Raw genomic sequence first — 23363 nt, forward strand, 5'->3', positions numbered from 1 at the left:
TGTCTGGCTTATCTCCAAATAAAGGTTTAAAAAAAAACAACAAAAAAACAATAAGAGATAGTGCATGAACAGTGCAGGGTCCAGAGCAAGGGAGCAATGTAAAGGCAAAGTATGAATCGCGGTGCATAGTGAGATAGAGCAGTATAGCACCTTTGCTTCTGACCTTATAAAGTTCTCCGCTACATTTTGACTAGCTTTGCACAACACATATACCACATATTTTTGAACTGATCAGCACTCACCATATATTTTGTGTGGCTCTGTGTGTGTGTGTGTGGCTCTGTGTGTGTGTGGCGCTCTGTGTGCATGGCTCTGTGTGTGTTTGGCTCTCTGTGTGTGTGGCTCTCTGCGTGTGTGGCTCTCTGTGTGGCTCTGTGTGTGTGTGGCTCTGTGTGTGTGGGGCTCTGTGTGTGTGTGTGGCTCTGTGTGTGTGTGGCTCTGTGTGTGTGTGTGGCTCTGTGTTCGTGTGTGGCTCTTTGTGTGTGGCTCTGTGTTTGTGTGTGTGTGACTCTGTGTTTGTGTGTATGTGGCTCTGTGTGTAGCTCTGTGTGTGTGGGGGTCTCTTTGTGTGTGGGGGGGCTATGTGTGTGTGTGGGGGCTCTGTGTGTGTGGGGGGGCTCTGTGTGTGGGGGGGAGGGCTCTGTGTGTGTTTGGGGGCTCTGTGTGTGTGGGGCTCTGTGTGTGTGGAGCTCTGTGTGTGTGGGGCTGTGTGTGTGGGGGGCTCTGTGTGTGTGTGGCTGTGTGTGTGGGGGGGCTCTGTGTGTGTGTGTGGCTCTGTGTGTGTGGGGGGGGCTGTGTGTGTGGGGGGGGCTCTGTGTGTGTGGCTCTGTGTGTGTGTGTGTGGCTCTGTGTGTGTGTGGCTCTGTGTGTGTGTGGCTCTGTGTGTGTGGGGCTCTGTGTGTGTGTGGCTCTGTGTGCGTGCGTGTGGCTCTGTGTGTGTGTGGCTTTGTGTGTGTGGCTCTGTGTGTGTGTGTGGCTCTGTGTGTGTATGTGTGGATCTGTGTGTGTGTGGGGCTCTGTGTGTGTGTGGGTCTGTGTGTTTGTGTGTGGCATTTGAGAGAGATTAAGCTATTGCCATTGTAAATGACAATGCAATTTATTTATCTGTTTTCATAACCAACACATAAATAAAAGTTTAGTCATTTACAATGCCAATAGCTCTAACTTTTGCAAAGGCCAGACCGTTGCATTGTAAATGCTTGTTATGTTTGCCTATAGAAGAGCAGGATATTAAGGCAGCTATATCAGTCCTTCCTAATGGTAAGGCACCCGGGCCTGATGGCCTTATGGTGGAATTCTATAAGATGTATGCAGACCTGATTGCTCCATATTTGCTGGAGGTATATGCTGAGGCACACAAGTCCGGGAAATTGCCGCCGTCACTGAGGCAAGCATTGATAATAACTCTGCTAAAAAAAGATAATCCCCCGGACAGATATGACTCTTACCGCCCACTGTCACTGATTAATATTGATGCTAAAATATTAGCCAAGATTTTGGCAACTAAGTTGCAACCCCTGATGTCATGTCTGGTGTTGTCTGATCAGTCGGGTTTTATACCTGATAGATCCACGTCTCATAATCTTAGGACTATAGTTTCCATGCTTCATGTGCTTGAGCCGAGTTTGTCGGCTGCGGCTTTACTACTAGACGCAGCGAAAGTGTTTGATTCGATTAAATGGAGTTACATGTTTTTTGTGCTGCGGTGTATGGGATTCCCATCCCTGTTTATGCAGTGGATAGAGGTGCTATATGCAGAACGGTCAGCCAGGGTGCGCGTTGGAAGGCTGACTTACGAACCGTTCAATATAGAGAGGGACACGCGCCAGGGATGCCCGCTTTGCCCATTGCTATTTGCAATTATACTGGAACCCCTGGTGTGTGTCATTAGGCAGAGGCATAAAGAAACAGCACTAATGTTAACTATCGGCCAGTTGCTACCTCGTTATACGCGGATGATATGGTGCTGTTTGTTCACGAACCCTCTCAATACTTGGCACAGTTGCTCCGGGAATATGTTAGATTTAGCCATTTATAGGGCCTCTTTGTTAATTAGGATAAATCCATTATTATTCCTCTGACGGAGTCTACTGAACAACCGGATGTGGATTTCCCATTGGTATGGTCTGGGGATCTGGTAAAATATCTCGGAGTCTGGATCCACAAGGACCCGAGCACAGAGATACAGGAAAATTATGGGAGAGCATATACCAGGTTGGAGCAGCAGGTAGGCATATGGGTCTCGCTGCTGCTTTCTCTGGCGGACCGCATCGCACTTATCAAGATGGTGGTTCTGCCGCGTTTTTTGTACTTATTTCTTAACATTCCGATGGTGTTAACAAAGGTTTTTTTACTGCTCTCAGCGGGGTCTTGCTGAGACTGGTCTGGGGTGGCAGAAACGCTCCCGTAAAATGGTCAATCCTCTCTAGTGGGTATGACAGGGGAGGGTTCGGAGCACCGGATTTTTATGCTTACTATTTAAGCGCTCAGTCTCAAAACGTGTACTATTGGATGAGGCCACATGCTTTTATACCACATGTTGCTGTGGAGGAGGGGGATGTCTATCCAGTGCCCTTGCATGGCGTGATCACTCACTGTGCACGCGGAACCCCAAAATCGGAAATAAATGCAGTGGATGCAACAGTAGCTGCTTGGCAGGCGATTGGGTGGCTTGCACACAAGTTGCCGTTATATGCACCAGCTATGTACATAGAACAACACGCTGCTTTGTCTGTGACCCATGAAGCGTCGTCGATGCGATTGCTTAATGAGGCAGGTTGTATATCCAGAAGGGTTGTTTATTACAACAGACGCTCTCCAATAAATTAGTAACCCATCACTGTTATTCAGATTTTCGATGCATAGACTGAGACAAGCGATTAGGGCGCATTACACTACATACCCCAGGGGTGTGGAATTTATTAAAATATCTACTTGTCCATGGGGCACATTGCTTCATAAATCTACTTGTCCTATAAGAAAATCCACTTGTCTCTTTGGTGCCATCAAATTATGGCAGCAAACTCATTATATAAGTGCTCTTTTATAGCCTCTCTGATTATGCCAGGGCTCATATCACGAAAGCCATATAGCTACACTTAATGCAAGGACAAATAACAAGGATGCACTTTTGAGACTTTCTTTAATAATTGGGCCCCAAATTTGGTCTGGCGTTAACCATGACCCTTTGTGTTTATTAAAATTCTCTAATCTCTTCTCTCTTCTCTTAGTTTTGTTCAGTGCTAGTAACTAATGGCAAAACTAACCACGCATTGCCTAAACTAAAAAGCTGACTGCCCATTTCAGACCTACTGGCTTTGCCAATGCTTGTTTATGTGTATGTTTCCCTTAATCTTATTGACACTGGTTACACTGATTTCTCAATATGAATATTTTTGGGAAATACTAGCATGCATCAACACATTTAACTAAATGATGCTGCAAAGAAACAGTACCTGAAATTACAGTAGTTTAGCAAAAACAAACTCCTGCTTTCATTTTTTAGGAACATTTTATATTGAAAGCAAAGAATCATTAATCTTGCTTTCAAGCTTCTGCAAATATTTGCATCTAATTAGAAAGCATTCTGGGGGCATGATGCATATCATCATATTGCTAAACTTTGAAACCGTGTGTACACATTTTTATACTGGAACCACTGTCAGCTGTGCAGTCAGAACTTACATTTACTTACAGCGCCCACAAATTAGTAAGAGAACAGTATTTGATTCATTCACCCGAAAGATACCATAGAATAGTCTTATTAAGAAGAAGGAGGAGTAGGGTGAAGGCTAAATTGAAAAAAAGAGAGGGAAGATACTTTATGGATCAAATTGCGGGAAGCTGCACTCAAAGGTCAAATAAGAACATTTTGATCGCTCATTGGGGAGGGATGTGGAGTAAGATCTAGACCACTTCCTGTACCCATTGAAGAGCAAACATGGATTGGTTACATTGAGAACCTGTATGCGAGTAACGGACCAGTGGTTGGAAGTAGTGGAACAAGTAAGGACAGCTCCCTATATGGACCGCCGTCCGAAAAGGACATTGAACTGGCTATTAATGGTTTGCGCTCCTCTGGGGCAATGGGTCCGGATGAGCTTCCCATTTCGGTCCTAAAACAAAATAGTGAAATGTGGAGCAAAATACTTTTTCCGGTGTTTAGTTTATGTTTTTCACGCAAAACCGTTCTCCCCTCTTGGAAGGGGAGCATATTAGTCCCTCTTTTCAAGAAGGGAGATCGTGATGCTCCACAAAACTATCGACAAATAGCCCTTTTGGATGCCATAGGCAAAGTTTTTGCAAAATGCCTTCTGAAGCTAATCAATGATTGGGTGGTTAAGGGTGAAATTTTACCCCTCGAGCAGACTGGGTTCAGGCAAAGGCATGGAACTATGGATAACCTAACGGCATTGCAAGTTATAACTGAAAAATACATCAAGGTCCGAGAATGGGGAAACTATGCAGCCTTCATAGACTTCTCCACAGCATTTGATAAAGTAGATCGTCCTCTGCTGTGGAGGAAATTATCGGATCTTGGCATGCCGACCACGCTTCTGGAGCTAGTACGGGCTCTCCACTCTGATACCTGGTGTAGAGTCTTGATGGGTGGGGAAAGGGGTCTTTCTCAAGCTATTCCCTCAGCTAATGGTTTAAAACAAGGTTGTTTATTGGCCCCTTTACTATTCTCCCTATATATATCTGATCTCCCATATGTCCTGTCTCAAAGTGAGGGTATCGCCCCATCATTGCGGGGTAAACCGATTATCTGTCTGCTGTATGCAGACAATATATTAATTCTAGACTTAACACCAAGAGGATTAAATAATCATTTACAAGCATTATATGAATACGCAGAGACCCACCACCTGAAGATAAATGTGTCAAAAAGTAAAGTAATGTGCATGACAGGAAGGAAAAAGTTGAAATATGGGAGTTTTGCTTGGTCTGTAGGAGGACAAAAGTTGGAAGTGGTAAAATCTTATGTCTTCCTCGGAAAAACAATAGTTGGTAACTTAAGTGATAAGGCTCATATAGCAAATAATAATCGGAAAGCAATGGCACAAGGCAAAAGTTTAATTTCTCTTTATAGATCAACAGGCAGAAGACACTTTGCCCTTTTGCTAGAGGTTTTCCGTGCTAAAATCCCAGCTTCCTTACTGTATGGTATTGAACTACTTGAACTAGGAAAATAGGATTTTTTAAATACCACGGAAGGCAAAATCTTGCGGTATTTAACCACAGTTAACTCTGCCTGTACTGTGGCTGCTTTTAGGTTGAAATTTAGCCTTCATAGTAGTTGGGTTCAGGGCCTCGCAGGGATAGTGCGATGGGTTTTTAGCCTTGCAAAGGGAGAACCTGGTACTCTAAGACATCTTATTCAAAAAGAAATACTAGGTACTCTAAAAGAGCATTCTCTAATTGTAAAGAATTTTAGAATTGCAGTTGATCTTTTACAATTAGATGAATCAGTTCTCTTTACACTATCCGCATATCAGCTGAAATCCACTCTGAAACAGGCTTCCTGGAAATTAAGCTTTAAGATGGACAGGGAAGCCTGTATCTTAAAGAAAGGTGTTTCTCTGGCCATTGATTCCTGCCTAATAAGAAAAATACAATCTTATGTTACTTGGAATCTTCGCCATGGTGTACGCCGCTTTTGGTTTTTATTAAGGCAGGATCTTCTCCCCCTGAATAATTTATTGTCCAGATGGCATGGTTCCTCAGCTATGTGTAATCTTTGTAATAACTCAACTCAGGATATCACTCATGTGCTTTTTGTTTGCCCGGCTCTACTTTTGCATTGGCGTAAATGGTTGAGACCAATTTGCCTACAATCAAATATATTGTCTGCCACTGCATTCATAGACGCCATTTATAATCCACCCAATGAAATGTTTTGTCATAAAATTTTTAACTTTTTAAAAAGCTTTTTAGATATATATTAGAGGTTTGTAAAAAGTTTTCTCTTTTTGTACCTTTTACTGTGATTGTATTTAAACGCCTATTTCTCTTTGTTATTCTTTTATGTGGACCTCAACAGAGTTCCAAAATCATAAATAAAATATTTGACTTGACTACAGCGCTCACCTTAATGATAAAGGCTTTCAATTAATGAACCATAAACACAAGTTTGAACAGCATTAACATATGCACACAAATATTAACTTAACTGCAGACAGTGCCTTTCCCTGTTCCTTAATGTGATACTGCAAACTGACAGCCAAAGGGTTTGTGTTGCAGGAGGTTGGGCCTACTTGTCCCAAAGACAAAATACACATTAAAACTTGTTGCCCTTGACCCCAAACAATATGTCCTGGGCGTCGGGCTATAGGAATTCCACATCCCTGTACCCTTTGGAACCTCCCACACTCTTGTCACTACAGGTCACTCTTACTACTCCCACCACTAACAAGAAACTGATATCTAGGCTATATAGGATAATCAAGGACGAAAGGATAGGCGAACCGGATAGAAGCTGGGAAAGATGGAACGCCTGTCTGCCTGGACCGATATCAGACATGGACTGGAAGTATGTGTGTGCATTAACAGGTACACTTATTATGAATGGAAATTTACGCATTATTCATTTTTAATATTTACATCTGGTGTATTACACTCCTGCACGCTTGCATAACTTTGGACTGTGTGAATCCGATTGCTGTGTGCGTTGCGGACAGAGAAGCGCCGATTTTTTACATCTAGCCTAGGGATGTGGAAAGGTGCATGAGTTTTGGGAAGTGGTGTTGAGAGACTTAAAAGTTATGGTGACGGTGGAGATTCAGAGCACTCCACTTGTCTGTCTATTATGCTGTGTGCCACATGTTAGGGGAGTGAGTGGTAGATTTGTGAGATTGGCCCTACTTATGGCTGCGCGAAGGGTGGCAATTGTGTGGGGGGGAAACGTATTCCAAAAGTGGATCATTGGATAAAGGACTTTGTCTACTGCAAAGACAATCTGGAGACGTACGCTGAGGAACTTCCAACGAAGGCCGAAAGACATTTGGGAACCGTTGCATACCTTTCTTTTGAATAAGGCAGCTGCTGCTGAGGGGGAGGATGCACATTAGAGATTGGGTGGGCGGTAACGGGTGGCCGGGAGGGGTGTCCACAATGTTGCTTGGGTGATGTTCCTTTATTCCAGCACGACTTTGTAACTATTGTTTAAGGAAGATGTGAGAAGCTCCTTTTTTTTATTTTTCAGTTTTTTTTTATTTCGTCTTTTTATTTAGAGTTTTTTGTCGTCTTGGCTGGATTTGTAGGGGTTTTGATGGTTTTGAGTATTTATGATTATTTTTCGTATGTAAAATGTGATTATATGTTGGAGAAGGGTGTATTGTGATGTCATTTGTCTGTTTCTTGGAAAAAAAATAAAAATAGTTGGTTTGAGTTTCTGAATTGGTGTTGCAGCTGATGGTGCCCTTGACAATAGCGATTCCTGTGTTGGCGTTCCTGGCTGGCGATCTTGTAGCCGGCGGGATCGCTGTGGTGTTGTCTGGTGTTAATGCTACCGGAAAAATCCATGTTTCAGTAGGAAAAGGAGACCCAGGGAGGGGGGTCATCCAGTAGGGCCCATATCTCCATTGTGTGGTTGCATAGTGATTGAGTGTTGTGGATCATAAATCAAAGCGAGGAGTGGTTGCAGTGAGTGTTGGAGTAGTGGGTGTGGAGGTGCAGGTGCAGGTGCAGGCTCCTTCAGTATTGAGTGATGCAGTGCAGCAGCAGTGCAGCAAGTGGCGGCCAGTGTGAGGAGATGGAGGATCACAGAAGAGTAGCGGTGGGTCAGGGGAAGATCAGGGTTTCTGGCACTGAGGGCAGCCCAGGACCGGTGCAGACTGGCTTGCCCTTGGCGTACCAGCTAAATATCCGCTGTACATAGCCGCTATTAGGTCGGTTCTAGGGGGGTGTTTGGTTGGAGGGGACTGAGAGGCGCACAGGAGGAAGGTGAAGGGTGCAGCTGTGGAGCAATTGGGGATGGAGGAAGGGGGTTGCAGAACGAGCGTGAGCAGAGGCGCAGTGCGAGGCAAAAGACAAGGGGACAATAAGAGTACAAAATATAGAGAAAAAACATTTGCAATGCAATAGGTCTCGCATTAGGAAAGTTTGAGCTATTGGCATTGTAAATTACACATTTTTTATTTATGTGTTGATTTTGAAAATAGATAAATTAATAGCATTGTCATTTACAATGCCAATAGCTTAAACTTTCGCAAATGTGACACCTATTGCTTTTGTAATGCAATATGTGTTGAGAGTGAGTGAGTAAGTCAGTGAGTGAGAATGAGTGGGAGAGTCAGTCAGTGAGTGGGAGAGTCAGTTAGTGAGTGAGAAAGAGTGGGTGAGTCGGTCAGTGAGAGTCTGTCCAGTGAGTCAGTGAGTGGGCGAGTTGGTCAGTGAGAGTCTGTTAGTGACAGTGGATAATAACTTTACTAACTGGCTGAATAGCTCCCTAGATTTCGTCCTACCCAAAAAACAAATCGAAAAGAAAAGCAGGGTTTTCAAGTCACCATGGTATTCTCAAGAATTAAGAAATCTAAGAAAGATCTGCAAAAAACTGGAACGCACGTGGAGGAAAGACTGGACCTCCCATAATAAAGCCGAGTTCAGAGCTGCTATTAGGACATACAAACTATCTCGGCAAACGGCCCAGGCTGCTTTTTTTTTAGGAGAAAATTAGAACGTCCTCTAACTCGTCCAGAGAGACCTTCAAGATAGTGAAAGACCTCCTCAAGAATAATAATAATAATAATAATAATAATAATAATAATAATAATAAGTCATTTATAAAGCGCCTGGCTACACAGAACTGTGTCTCCCCGCGCTAACTGCTAATACAATACAGAGATCCAGAGGAGCTATAGGAAAGGAGACTCGGGGGATGATTACATGTTGGGGAACAAATAATAGGTAAATAGATTCCTAGTCCTCCTACGGTGCAGGGTGCCTCGGAAGCCAGATGCAACCAAATAGCGGTTTTCTTTGACAGTAAAATTCAAAACATACTGGCAAGATGGCCGCTGAAGCATTGTAGGTGCTAGTCGCATCTCGACCCCTCTCCAATCCATGGATAGACCCAGGCACCTGATGGACTTTTGAGGACAGTATGCTGCGGAGGTTTTGCTGGCTGAGATCCGAGGAACAAAGCGGTGGATCTCACATTCTGGAACGTGTTGCTGATAAAGTGAAGTCTCTGATCGCCTTATTCCTAAAAGCTATCGAGGCAGAGATGGCAAACCGAGGGAAGGATAAACAGCCCATGACTAGCGGATTACCTAAAGAAACGTGCCAGAAGGACTCAGGGAGGACCGGCACCATTCCCAAAACAAAAATGCCACCCCCCGGTAAACGCTCAACACCTACGATATCCACGGCGTCCAAGGCTCAGCAGCGGAAAATAGAGAAAGCCAGCGAAAGGGACAAGGAGCTCAAGCTGAGCACAGACATTCGCAGCCGCAACAACAGCCAAGCGGGAAGAGTTCTACCGGACAAAAAGAAAATCGACCTCACCTACCGACAGCCCTCAATGACAGAAGTCTTCTGCGTTAAGGCATCCCCGGGGGCTTCAGGAGCAGGCACAGCGGCATTGTCAAACACAGCAATCCCGCCGTCAGTCGGATCAGGCAGCAGCGTCCTCGAGGACGCAAGCGGAGGCGTAACCAGGCAACCAGAACAAACAGACCTCACGCTTCCCGCGGAGCGCCAAGCGGCAAGCTGGTCAATTACTGCTGGGAGAGACCTGGAGCACTCAGTTGCAGAAAAAGAGGTGAGAGATACCGCTGGTGGGGCTGGAATGACGGACGCATTGAGCACTGGCCAAATGTTAGAAGCTCTTCAAGAGGTGGAGGCTGAGATTTTAGAGGAGCAAGCACAATTTGTTAAAGATACACAGAGAGACATTGCTATGAGCCCCAGACCACAGAGAGGGCAAAACGAGCAGGCAGACACTGATTTTACAGAGGGTGCAGAGGGGGATAGGTTTTTCTCAGTCCCCGAACAGTCAGAATCCATGATAACAAGCAGCGAAGACGAAAGAGAATCGTTAGACTCATGCTCTATCTCCGGCGATACAGGAGGCTCCAAAGGGAGAGGTACGCAAAAAAAGCGCAAGTTGACAGCCAGAAAAACAGGCTCTTCTCCGAGCTCGTTTAAGAACACTCATAAAAAACTGGAATGGGACTATTCTGCTACCTCCAATTTATATAAGGAAGACGGGCAAGACGCTCAAAGCGAAGATGGGAAGCTGGATATAATATTTGCAACATTAAAGCAAATACAAACAGAAGCCAGAGCCGAAAGTAGGAGGGCCAGACACGACACCAAAAAAATTCAAGCATCAATCAGGAAAACAAACAAAAAGTGTGAGGAAGTAGAAGAGAGAGTCATAGGTGTTGAAGAGAGAACGGGCAGACTAGAGGAGGAAGTTACAGACTGGCAGTCAAATAGAGAAGAGCAGATGAAGATTGTGGAGGATCTACAATGGAAGGTGGAGGATTTGGAGAATCGCCAGAGGCGCAATCACGCCAGACTCCTTGGAATTGAGGAAGGGGCGGAGGGGCAAGACCCCAGAGGCTTCGTTATTAAGCTGTTAAAAGGTGCCTTCCCAGAGGCGCCATCGCATTGGGAGCAAGAGGTGCAGAGAGCCCACAGGTTTCCGCTCACGGTAAAGAAAAGAAGAGACGAGGGTACAGGTACATTGCCAAGGGCTATGTTAGTATTTTTTGGAAACTTCCTAGCAAGACAAGAACTGATGGAGAAAGCCAGACCTGACTCTAGGAAGACGGTTGATGGAATAACATTCTTTGCAAGACCTGACTTTTGTCATGTAACTGTGGAGAGGCGGTGGAGACTTAGACAATTGATCTCAGCATTTCAGAGCCAAGGCGCTGAGGCATACTTGATGTTCCCAGCAAAGTTAAAAATCATTTCAGGCGGTAGAATCAGAATGTTCTTCTCAGAGATTAAGGCTGGAGAATATCTAGAAGAGTTAAAAGAACAAGGGGGAGGTAGAAGGAAGTAAGCAAGTGTTTATATAGAAAGGCGGGAAAAGGTAAAAAAGCAAAGAATGGTAAAGAGTAAGGGGTGAAGCCATTCAACTGCCTGGGTGGCAGGAATTTTCATGAGGAGAAGTTTTTTTTTTTTAGAGGGGAGGAGAGGGGGCGACGCTACAATGCTCAGTGGACACGCATAGGTCAGGAGTGACCTATTTGCCTGTCGCAGGGGGGTGGGACAGCAGTCTGGGAGGGTGGCTACAAAAGGGGAGGGTGGCGTAGGGGCTGGAACACGGGTGTTGGTTGGAGCAGTTATACAGTACAGATTTGCAAAAGTCATTATGAAGAGAGAAAATGTGTGAATTACTTTGCGTGGACAATTGAAGTGATGGAAAAAGTAAAATATGAGATATGGCAATTAGGATAATCACGATGAACATCTGTGGCCTAAATAACGGGGAAAAAAGACAAAAGTTGGCTGCGTTACTACGTTTCTGGAAAATCGATATAATTTGTTTACAGGAAACACATGTAGCTGTCAAGGATAAGTATTTGTTGGAGCAAATGGGTTTTGAGGTTCTTGCTTATACAGGTCAGGAAGAGAGATTCAAGGGAGTGGCAGTTTTGGCGAGAAAAGGTATTGCGAAAGTTAAAAAGAAAAAGGAGGACCGTGATGGGAGATGGGTAATGCTTGAGATGGAAACTTCTGCAGGAAGATGCACACTTATCTCACTGTATGGCCCAAATGACGACGAACCTGATCTATTTGAATTTGTGGATAGAGAATTAGCATTATGGCCAGAACCTGTGATATGCTGTGGGGACTTTAACATTAACGGCTTGGATGGCCTTACTGATAGGAAGGGGGGGAGATACATTGGAAGGAAGAAAAAGATATGCAGATCGGTACAAAATCTTGCTCGTCATAATGCGTTAATTGATATGTGGGCGGAAGCGAATCCAGTGGGTACAGGCAGCACTTTTTATTCAGCTCCACACAAAACTATAGCGAGATTGGATTACTTTTTTATTTCTAGTTCACTTGTAGTTAGATCCAGAATAGAACGGCTCCCCAGAATAGTGTCAGATCATAACCCACTGGTTCTAAGTATTCCAATCTCCCAAGATAAAGAAATAATAAGATCTACATGGACATTCGAACGAGGGTTGCTGAAAGAGAAGGAGTATATTTCAAGAATGAATGCATGGACAATACAATTCTGGGATATCAATAGATACTCGGCCTCTGCGGATGTGGTATGGGATAGCTTTAAGGCAGGTATAAGAGGGGAGACATTAAGTTACACAATTGCAAGAAGTAGAAGAGAAAAGGAGAAAACGGAAGAGGAGATTAGAACCCTGGTGGCACTAGAAGAGGCTCTAGTGGAGGCAGTAAGCAAGCAAGAACCCTTTGAACAGATATTACTGGATTTGGAAACACAGAAAGCAGAAACAGGCACTACATTAGCGCAGAAGTTAGCAAGGAACTACCTAGCAAAAAAGGAGAAGTGCCACGAATTCAATGAGAGGGTTGGTCATCTGCTGGCAATTAGAACCAGACAAACGTTAGCAGCAGGGGAGATAAAAGAAGTTAGGGATAGCACTGGGACAATTGTAAACAAGGTGGAGGAGGTACAGGAGGTGTTTAGGAGGTTCTATGAGGTTTTATATGAACAAGACGCAAGTACTGGAGCCATAGATGAAGAAAGTACGGAATATCTAACACAAAGGCCACAGACAGGGTTAAGTATAGAGGAGAGGGATAAATTAGATGAGTTGTTAACGGTTCAGGAGATAAGAGATGCAGTAGCTAATTTGCCGTCGGGCAAAGCAACAGGACAAGACCAGATACCTGCAGAGTTTTACAAAACCTTTTGGGATGTTGTAGGTAAGGATTTGTGGGCAATCTGTTGTCTGGCACAGGGAGGTAGAATTATTCCACATTCATGGGCCAACGCGGACATTATAGTGATCCTAAAGAAAGATAAACCGCCAACAGAACCAGGCTCATATAGGCCAATTACTTTGCTAAATGCTGACGCTAAGATTTTCTCCAAAGCATTAGCTAATAGGCTGAGCAAGATTATAGAGAAAGTGGTATCCCCGGAACAACATGGATTTATACCTGGTAAAGGGACTACCCAACATACCAGGCAGATGATCACTATTTTAGATGCAGCAGAGGCCTCTGGAGACCCTGTTGCGGCGATCTTTCTGGACGCCGAGAAGGCCTTTGACAGGGTCTCTTGAGCTTACTTATGGAAAGCTATGGAATGGGCAGGTATAGGTAAGGGATTTATTTCAGCAATACAGGCACTTTATAGACACCCTACTGCTAGGATAAGAATTAATAAATCCTACTCAAAGACGGTACAGATTGGGCGGGGGACTAGACAGGGATGTCCAGCCTCGCCCCTACTATTTGCCATTTATCTGGACCCGTTTTTGAGAAGACTTACAGATAACTGTAGGATCCCCCCAGTTACAATGCATGAGAAAGACTTTAAACTATTTGCTTACGCAGATGACGTGGCTATTACAATCATCAGCACCGGAGGGAGCGTTGACTGAAATCGAACAGGAGGCGAGGAAATTTGGTGCGTTCTCAGGGTATTCAATAAATAGAGGGAAGACACAGGTAGTACAGAATAGATTCGCAACACATATAGACGCAAGAGTAGTCCCGGAAGCAACATACTTGGGAGTCAGGGTGACCGCGGAGTTAGGGAAATTGGTAGAGATTAATATGGAACCACTGCTAGGGAAGGTTAAAAGAAATATGGAGAGGGTTAACAATTTACATCTGACACTAATGGGCCGTATTAATTTCATCAAAATGGTTACTTTCCCTAAATTCCTTTATTTGTTTAGAGCAATTCCTTTATTTTTTGATGGCATATGGTTTAATAAAATAGAAGCAACAGTGAATAGATTAATTTGGGCACAAGGGAAGACACGTAGGGCCTATAGATTTTTGACACTATCAAGGGAGAAGGATGGTTGGGGGGCACCAGATTTCAGATTTTACTATTGGGCGCAGTTTTGCAATACTCCAAGGGGCTTTTAGGAGGCAGTGATCATCAAGAGGAGGGTGCATGTCCAGAGAATGTCTACAAAGCACTGTTGGGAAAAAGGGCCGAGAACGCTTTAGTCACTACAGTAGATTTTGCCTATTTTAAACATACAAGATTCAAGACCTTGAGCGCAGTATACAAAATTTGGAGGGCTATCAAGAAGAAGGTAGGACTGGGAAGATATAATACATATTTGAGGTTATACACGAATAGCGATCTCCCGATAGAGATTTTTAGGGATGCTGTTATGAAAGAGTGGGATGGTAGAGGAGTTAAGAAATTAGGAGACATGCTGGATGCGGAAGGGGGGTTCTTACTATTTCAAGAAATTCAATATAGATTTAAAATACCTGGGAACAACTTCTTTAAATATTTACAAGTAAGAAGCTACTTTCATACAAAACAGGGGGGAGCAGTAGGAATGACAAGCTGCAGGATAATGGATTATTTGGGGAGCAGCTTACGGGGCTCAGTTAGGCAATTATACGCAGAACTACAGACATACAAAACTGATGATAGGGAAAAATATAGCAATAAATGGGTGGGACAAGTAAGGGCCCATCCGGAAGCTCTGCAAGCATCATTAGACCTAGGAAGAACCATACTATGCTCAGCAACATTACAAACCCAACATTACAAGACCATTTTTTCATTGTACCATACACCAGCTAGAATAGCACAATGGGGGGGGCAGCACTGGAATAACTTGCCCACGCTGTAACTCATCGAGCGCTGATATCACGCACATGTTTTCACAGTGTCCACAGCTTTTTACTCTAAAATTGGCAATAGAGGTATTTCTGGAGAAATCTCTGGGGTTAAAAGTTAAATTAACGGATGATTTGATAATATTAGGCATCTGTATAGGTGATAATAATATACATCCAGAATTTTTGTTTGTGGTCACAGCAGTTTTTAGACTTATTATTGCGAAAGCTTGGAAAGACAAATCTGCACCGACGTTTCAGATATGGATAGCAAAGATTTTACACATATATAATCTGGAGAAAGCTATCTACGATAGGAAAGGCAGAAGGGCAAGAATGTTGGGGGGTAAGATCTGGTTCCCCATCGAACAGTGGAAGAGTAGAAAGATCTAAAAATTCTGGGTTATGTCAGATTTTTATTTGATTTGACTTGTTTTTCCAACTCTATGTTCTCTTTTTTTAGTTTTGGTTTTTGTTACAGGTATGCAGATGGTTGTATTATATATGTATAACGGTGTGAAAATTCTGTACTGTAAATACTGTATCGTAATTAACAGAAAAAGTGAAAGAAAATAAAAAAATAATTAAAAAAAAAATAATAATATTCAAAACATACTAAAAACCTTGCCGCAAGGGCCTCAAGCACCTGACCCTGCCGAATCCAATGCCCATATTCCTGGCCCCTGCTTAGACTCTTTTGTCCGGGTATCAGGGGAAGACTTCCAAACAGCTCTATCCGCTATGAAGAGCGGATCCCCTAATGACCCTGCGCCCATGCATATCTTGAAACGTGTGGCAACCACCATCTCCCCCTTAGCTACGGACCTTCTTAATGCCTCTTTTGCTCAGGGATTAGTTCCCCCTAGTTGGAAGCAGGCCATGGTAAAAGCTATAAAAAAAAAACAGAACTCGATCCTTCGGAGATGGCTAACTTTCGACCTATCTCGTTGCTACCCGGTCTCAGCAAGATTGCGGAGAAGATTGCCAATCAGCAGCTCTCCTCCTTCTTGGAAACCAACAGGCTTCTACGCAACTCCTAAACGGGCTTTCCCCCAGGTCAGGGCACTGAGTCTGCCCTGATAGCAGTGGTCGAGGAGGTAAGGTGCATCTTGGATTCGGGAGGATCAGCGGTTGTGGTCCTCCTTGTTCTGAGTGCAGCCTTCGATACTGTAGACCATAAGATCTTAATCCAGCGCTTGTCCAAATTGGGAGTAGCAGGTATGGCTCTGTTATGGCTTACATCTTTCCTGAAGAACAGAACTTTTCAGGTCTGGGAAGGCAACGCACGCTCCAATTCAACCCCCCTCCAATGTGGGGTCCCGCAGGGCTCGTCGTTAAGCCCTACTCTGTTTAACACATACATGGCCCCACTTGAGGATGTGGTCACTCCCTTTGGGATTAAAGTAATCAGCTAAGCAGACGACACCCAACTTGTCGTCTCGCTTTCCCAAGAGAAGCATTGTACAGAAAATCTTTATTCCTGCCTCTCAGAAATTTACTCATGGATGAGCAGATCTTGACCCAAATTGAATGGAGCAAAGACAGAGCTCATGCTCTTAGGCCAGCAGATAACATCGCTCCCTAATTCCATCTGGCCCTCATGCCTGAGAGCTTTTCCTACCCCAAAGAACGAACTTGAAAGTTTGGGAGTATGGCTTGAGCAGGACCTTTCATTTAGGACGCAAGCAAAAAAGACAGCTGGTATAGGTGTTGGCCTACTTCGGTCAGCCCGTAAGATCCTTCCTTTACTACCAGCGCAGTCGAGTAAGCTGCTCATCCAGGGGTTAATCTTGTCTAGACTAGACTATAGCAATACCCTTTTCTTGGCTGCCCCAGAAGCGACCATTAATACCCTTCAACGCGTCCAGAGCTCGGCGGCTATGCTGCTTACTGGTACATCATCTAGATCCTCTGCCAAACCTGCACTCAGGGCTCTTCAATGGCTGCCAATACGGAGAGGATTAAATTCAAGTCCCTGTGTATCGCCCATAAATCTTTACAGGGTAAGGGGCCCCATATTCTAGGGAGTCTTGTTCGCCCTTACAAAGCTGCCAGGTCCCTGCGCTCGGACTACGGAAATCAGGCCATAGTCCAGAGAGTCAAGAAGGCCCGGGCAGGGGGGCGCAGATTCTCAGTCAACACGGCAACCTTATGGATGCCCTCCCTGTCAGGATTCGAACTGAACCAAGCTACCTGAGGTTTCGAAAGCTCCTCAAAACTTTTCTGTTTCCCCAGGACTCCTAAAGACTAGGTTCCTTCTCAGGTGTCTTTTGTTCTATAGCGCTGGGACGCTTCTGGGCAGCCATGCGCTTTATAACTCTAATTTCATTTCATTCATTTCACAGTGAGTGAGTGAGTGAGAGAGTGGGAGAGTCAGTTAGTGAGAGAGTTATGCTATGCTATGTTTTGTTGTATTTTGTTATGCTGTGCTATGTTTTGATGTGTTTTGTTATGATATGCCATGCTATGCTTTGTTTGGTTATGCTAGGTTTTGTTTTGCTATGCTATGTTTTGTTGTGTTTTGTTATGCTATGCTATGTTTTGTTATGCTATGCTTTGTTTTGCTATGCTATGTTATGCTATGCTATGTTCTGTTGTGCTATGTTTTCTTGTGCTATGCTACACTCTGTTTTGTTGTGATATGCTACGCTTTGTTATGCTATGCTATGCTATGTTTTTTTATGCTATGTTTTGTTGTGTTTTGTTATGATATGCCATGCTATGCTTTGTTTTGTTATGCTATGTTTTGTTGTGTTTTGTTATGCTATGCTGTTTTGCTTTGTTATGCTGTGGTTTGTTATGCTATGCTATGTTTTGCTATTCTCTGTTTTGTTATGCTATGTTTCATTGTGTTCTGTTATGCTATGCTATGTTTTGTTATGCTATGTTTCATTGTGTTCTGTTATGCTATGCTATGTTTTGTTATGCTATGCTATGTTTTGTTGTGTTATGCTATGCTTTGCTTTATTTTGTTATGCTATGCTATGTTTTGTTATGCTATGCTATGTTTTGTTATGCTATGCTATGTTGTGTTTGTTATGCTATGCTATGTTTTATGTAATGCTAGGTTTTGTTTTGCTATGCTGTTTTGTTATGCTATGTTTCGTTGTGTTTTGTTATGCTCTGCTATGTTTTGTTATGTTATGCTATCTTTTGTTGTGTTATGCTATGCTTTGCTTTATTTTGTTATGCTATGCTATGTTTTGTTATGCTATGCTACGTTTTGTTGTGTTTTGTTATTATATGCCATGCTATGCTTTGTTTTGTTATGCTAGGTTTTGTTTTGTTATGCTATGTTTTGTTGTGTTTTGTTATGCTATGCTATGCTTGGTTTTGCTATGCTATGTTTTGTTGTGCTATGTTACGTTCTATTTTGTTGCGATATGCTATGCTATGCTTTGTTATGCTATGCTATGGTTTGTTATGCTGTGTTTTTTTTTTGTTGTTTTTTTTTTATCCTCATTCGCCCGCTCCTCGCCCCGAGTTTCACGATACCGCCCTTGGGCTACTCATCTCATATGTTAGCTTTGCTCTTAGGAGGAAGTTTACCACCTTAACCGGTCTTCCTCGAGACTTGAACCAACCGAGATTCGTAGAGAGCTTAATCATAGGACTTCACATACCTTTATCTCTACCACCCAACCCTTCACCCAAAACATAACAGAAAGGGAGTCCAAAATCTATAATTGTTCTTATGCCGATCCACAATATCCAACTTGGCAATAGCTCTCATCGATCTTAACCAGTTCAATTCTGTTGAGGGGATCTGCAGAAACCCACATTTTACATATCTCTCTCCGAGCCAGTAGTGTGGCATAAAACACAAATTCTACATTGTCATCCAAGCCCTTACTTTGTAAGTCCAATCTTCCTGTCATGACAAGTTCAGGGCTTACCTTGATCTGCTGGCCCAGAGCTAATGACAAACACGTACTTACGGCCTCCCAAAATTCTTTTATCGCCGGGCAGGTCACAAACATATGTAGGTCGTCCTCATTGGGACTCTTGCATTTAGGACACACCATCATTCCGCCAGCCTTGAACTTCGCAAGTTTTCTGGGAGACCAATATGCCCTGTGGAGGGTGAACACGTGATTTCTTCTTAAATTTGCAGGTTTAACCACTTTGTACAGTATCGACATTGTTACTTGGTCTTCTGAAGCGATCTCTTGCAAGCACTCTCCCCACAGGGTCTCCGGCAGCGTAAAAGAGCCGTCCTCCAATTCCACTATTGACCAGTACCACAGCGCAACTCCTTTTTAAATCTGCAACTCCACTCCCAGCTTCTCTTCAAAGTCATTATGATGACCAATTAGATTTTCCTTGCCCGCTGCCCAGCTTTGGATCTGCAAATATTTAAACCTGGAAAATTTCTGGCCCCACTCCTGCTCACAATACCCCCATGGAGCTAGGGTGCCCTCCAAAAACAGATCTTCCCACCTCTGCGGACCATCCACTCTCATTGCCTTTGCCAACGCATCCTTGGTCCAAAGGGGGGCTCCTGGCGTATCCCAGATCGGGGCCATAGAACTGTAGTATGAGATTTTCGCTGCCCTCCTTATTTTAAACCAGGCCGGCGCTAAATCTTTCAACATTCCTAATCTAATTTTTTTTAAGTACTTTGGATCTGCAAATTTATACATAAAGCCATGTTGCTTCACATTCTCCATTCTAAGCAATGCAGACAACAATTTCCCTATAACTGAACTCCCCGGCGTACCCAACAACATTCTGCAATTCTTTAGCAGAAAAGCCCATGAATAGATCTGAAAGTCCGGGGCCGCCAACCCTCTCTTCAACCGTTTTCTCCTAATCTTCTTCCATGACAAGCGAGACCCTCTTGACGCCCAAATAAATGACCCTATCTCGCTCTGCAACCTTGCGAGACGGTCCTTCTCAAATAAAAGCGGCAGTGAGTCAAACAAAAAAGTTATCTTGGGTAAACCCATAATTTTCACCAAATTGACTCGACGATACAATGTTAACGGGAGATGCGCTCACCCTCGCAGAGCAGCAGAGATCTCCTTCCTAACTTTAACAAAGTTGACTTTAGTGAGCTCCCTTATATCTTGTGTTAGCCTCACTCCTAGATAACGTTTCTCCGATTTGCAGGCTATACCTTCCGTAGTTTGATTCCAGGACAAAACCTCCGTCTTATCAGCATTTATAAGGTATCCAGAAACAGCCCCAAACTCCTTTGTTAATTCATTTAAACAAAGCATCGACTGCTGCAACTTGGAGGTTAAAATGATTATATCATCAGCGTATAGCCCGATCTTCCTTGACCATCCCTCAAATTCAAACGGGGCGATCCTCTCTGCTTCCCTGATCTTACAGGCTAGGGGTTCAATGTAGAGGTCAAATAAAAGGGGGGAAAGGGGACACCCTTGTCTTGTACCTCTCATTACTTTTATTGGCTGAGTTAGCATCCCATTCACTAATACCCTAGATGTGGGGGAGTGATATAATAGTGCCAAAACCGACCTAAAATTAACACCCAACTTAAGATGCTTTATCAGGGCCTGTAGGTACGTCCAGTTCACCCGATCAAACGCCTTGGTGGCATCCAGCGAGATTACCGCCAAGGGAAGGTTATGTGTAGAAGCCACATCTATACTCCCTATGAGGGAGAAAGTTAGCTCCTTCAAGTACCTACCCTTGATAAAGCCTTTCTGGTCTTTGTGTACTAGCTGGGAAACAAATTTACTAAGCCTATCTGCCATAATCTTTGCAAAAAGCTTGTAGTAGCAGTTTAATATTGAAATCGTCCTGTATGAGTTCATGTTCTTTGCCGATTTTCCAGGTTTGGGCCATAATATAATATTCGCCTCATTCCATGATGGCAGGAGAGAAGCCTTTCCCAAAAAGACCTCATTAAATAATTGCGTTAATATGGGCGCTGAGCTCCCTGTCAACACCTTGTAAACCTCCGCAGGAAGCCCGTCAGGTCCTGGTGCCTTCCCTTTCTTCACCTGCTTAATTATGCCTTCCACTTGCCCTGCAGTATCTCCTGATTCAAGGTTTCCTGAAGCTCTTCCGACAGTGGTTTCAAAGCCTTCACCCATTGCCCTACCTACTGCCTGTGCATCTGGATTAAGATCCTCTCTATATACTTCCTCAAAATATCTATAGAATGCTTCCGCAATGTCTTTAGTGTCTGTGACAACCCGCCCTGACTCCCCCTCTTTAATTTCCTTAATCAAATTCCGAACCCGGTCCTTCCTCGCCTTCCAGGCTAGCAGTTTACTTGTCCCCTCTCCGTATTCGAAATGCGCCAGTTGGCTTGCGTCCCATTTCTCCTTAACTGTGACTTAGAACCGCTACCAACTCTGCTTTTAACTCAGCCAACTCCTGCACAGTCCTTTCCTCTGCTTCAAGGCCCCCCGCCCTTATTACCTCTGCCTCATGCTGACGGATTTTCTTTTCCAGTTCATCTACTCTGTTAAAATATATTCTCCTTTTATTTGCTCCCAAAGCACCTAGCCTGCCTCTCAAAAAAGCTGTGCATGTCTCCCAGACAATATCAATCTTGGCTGACCCCACATTCTTATCCAAAAAACTTCAATCTCCTGACCAAAACTATCCAAAGCTTCCTGGTCATAAAGAACTGTTCAATCCAACCTCCAGATTGAGCCCAGAGTACATCTTTCCACCTTTAGAGACAGAGTAATCGCTGAATGATCTGAGAGGTGAACACCTACATGAGCTGCCTGTGTCACGCTGTCCATCAATCTAAGATCTATCAAAAAATAATCTATCCGTGATCTATGGCTGTACTTTTTATTATAATAGGTATAACCTAATAGCTGTCCGGACCTCTGTCTCCATATATCACACAGTCCTAACTGGGCCATCAATCCCTTCACTCTGCTCGACATTTTCATATTCACCAACGCCCTACTATTAGATGATCGATCTAACTTATGGTCCAGCACTGTGTTAAAATCACCTGTCACAATAATTTTACCCGAAAAACCTAATATTTCCCTGGCCAATTCATCTAAAGGCCCCACTTCATCTTGATTTGGACCATAATATCCAATAATATTATACAACTGACCTTTTATCCTAAGACTCACAATCAACCATCTACCCTTAACATCAGCCACCTCACCCTCAACTTAACAGTCTACCCCTTGTCTGACCAAAACTACAATTCCTTTAGTGACTGCCAGTTGTGGAGTAAAAATGTATGAATCAGCCAGCGCTGTGACGAGAAAAATTGCTTGCTCTCCGCCCCAGTTAAATGCTTCTCTTGCAAAATCATAATATGAGCTTAGGAGTCTCTCAAATACTTCAAAATTAGGTCCCTCCTTGACTTTACTCGTAGACCGTACACATTCCATGACAGAAGTGTTAACTCAGACAAACTACCCCCTTTCATAACTCACCCAGTGACTAAACTCAAACCGCCTAGCGGAGAGAGAGCATCTAAGGACTTTTTCACATTTTCTCCCTCTACCCACTCCCCCACAACTCCACCCCCTACCGTACTGCTCCCCAGCACCCCTCCCCCCCCTGGAAAACCCAAACAACTTTCCTATGGCCCTACCTTGGCCCTACGGGTACCTACTACGGACGGTGGACAAATCTTATAACCTAAACTCATGACTTTAAAAGATATACTTCTGTGTGGCATACTTCCTATTAGTTTATCACAATAACCTGCCTTAACTACCTGTCCTACATACACTCACTTTGACACTGCTCCAGGAAGCCATCCACATCTTCAACAAACCGAAACGTGTGCATTTTATTCTTCCACATAACTTTTAAAAAAGCCGGAAATTTCAGCTGCACCGTGGCTCCCAGGCTCCTTAAAGGCTCAATCCGTTTGCCTAACTCCCACTGCCTATTCGCAGTTACAATTGACAGGTCTGACCTAACCTCCACTTTACCTCCATCCACCATTATAGCACTTTTTTTCAGGGCAGCCGCCAGCATTTTCTCCTTTAAATTATATGTCAGAAAATTTATCAAAATTCTCCTAGGCTTAGAGCGGTTTGGGTTCAACCTAAAGGGATCACAATGTATCCTCTGAATGTCTATTGCAATCTGCTCCTCAGTTTCTTCTAACTCCAATTCTTTCTTTAACAGCTGTACCACATACCCTTTTAAATCGGATCCTTCTTTCCCCTCTGGTAGTTTCAAAATGTTTATATTGTTTCTGCGTTGCATATTTTCCAATCTTTCTAACCGTTCCTCATGCTCCCTATCCCTGAACCTGACGTTTTCCAGTTCTTTGCTATTTTCCAACACTTTTCCTCTGATCTCTTTGACCTCCAGTTCCAACGCCACCGTACGCAGGTTCAGCTCGTCAAATTTTGCTTCCAGTAGGCTACACGCCTCCCTGATCCCTTCCTGATTCGCCTTAGATTCCTCAAAACCTTTATGCTTGTCTATGTCCAACTTTTTTAAAAGTGCAATAACCGAGACGTCCAAATCTTCCTGCTCTGAGGGAATCTTCAGTACTAACTCTTCACTGCCTGATATCCCCTTGCTTCCCAATGTTCCAGGGGGTATTCCTGGGGGTGGGAAGGTTTCATCACCCATGACCAAATGCTCTATGCTACCTTCCATACTCTCCCCCTGGT

The sequence above is a fragment of the Lissotriton vulgaris genome, chromosome 5, assembly GCF_964263255.1.
Source record: "Lissotriton vulgaris chromosome 5, aLisVul1.2, whole genome shotgun sequence".
Taxonomy (NCBI): domain Eukaryota; kingdom Metazoa; phylum Chordata; class Amphibia; order Caudata; family Salamandridae; genus Lissotriton; species Lissotriton vulgaris.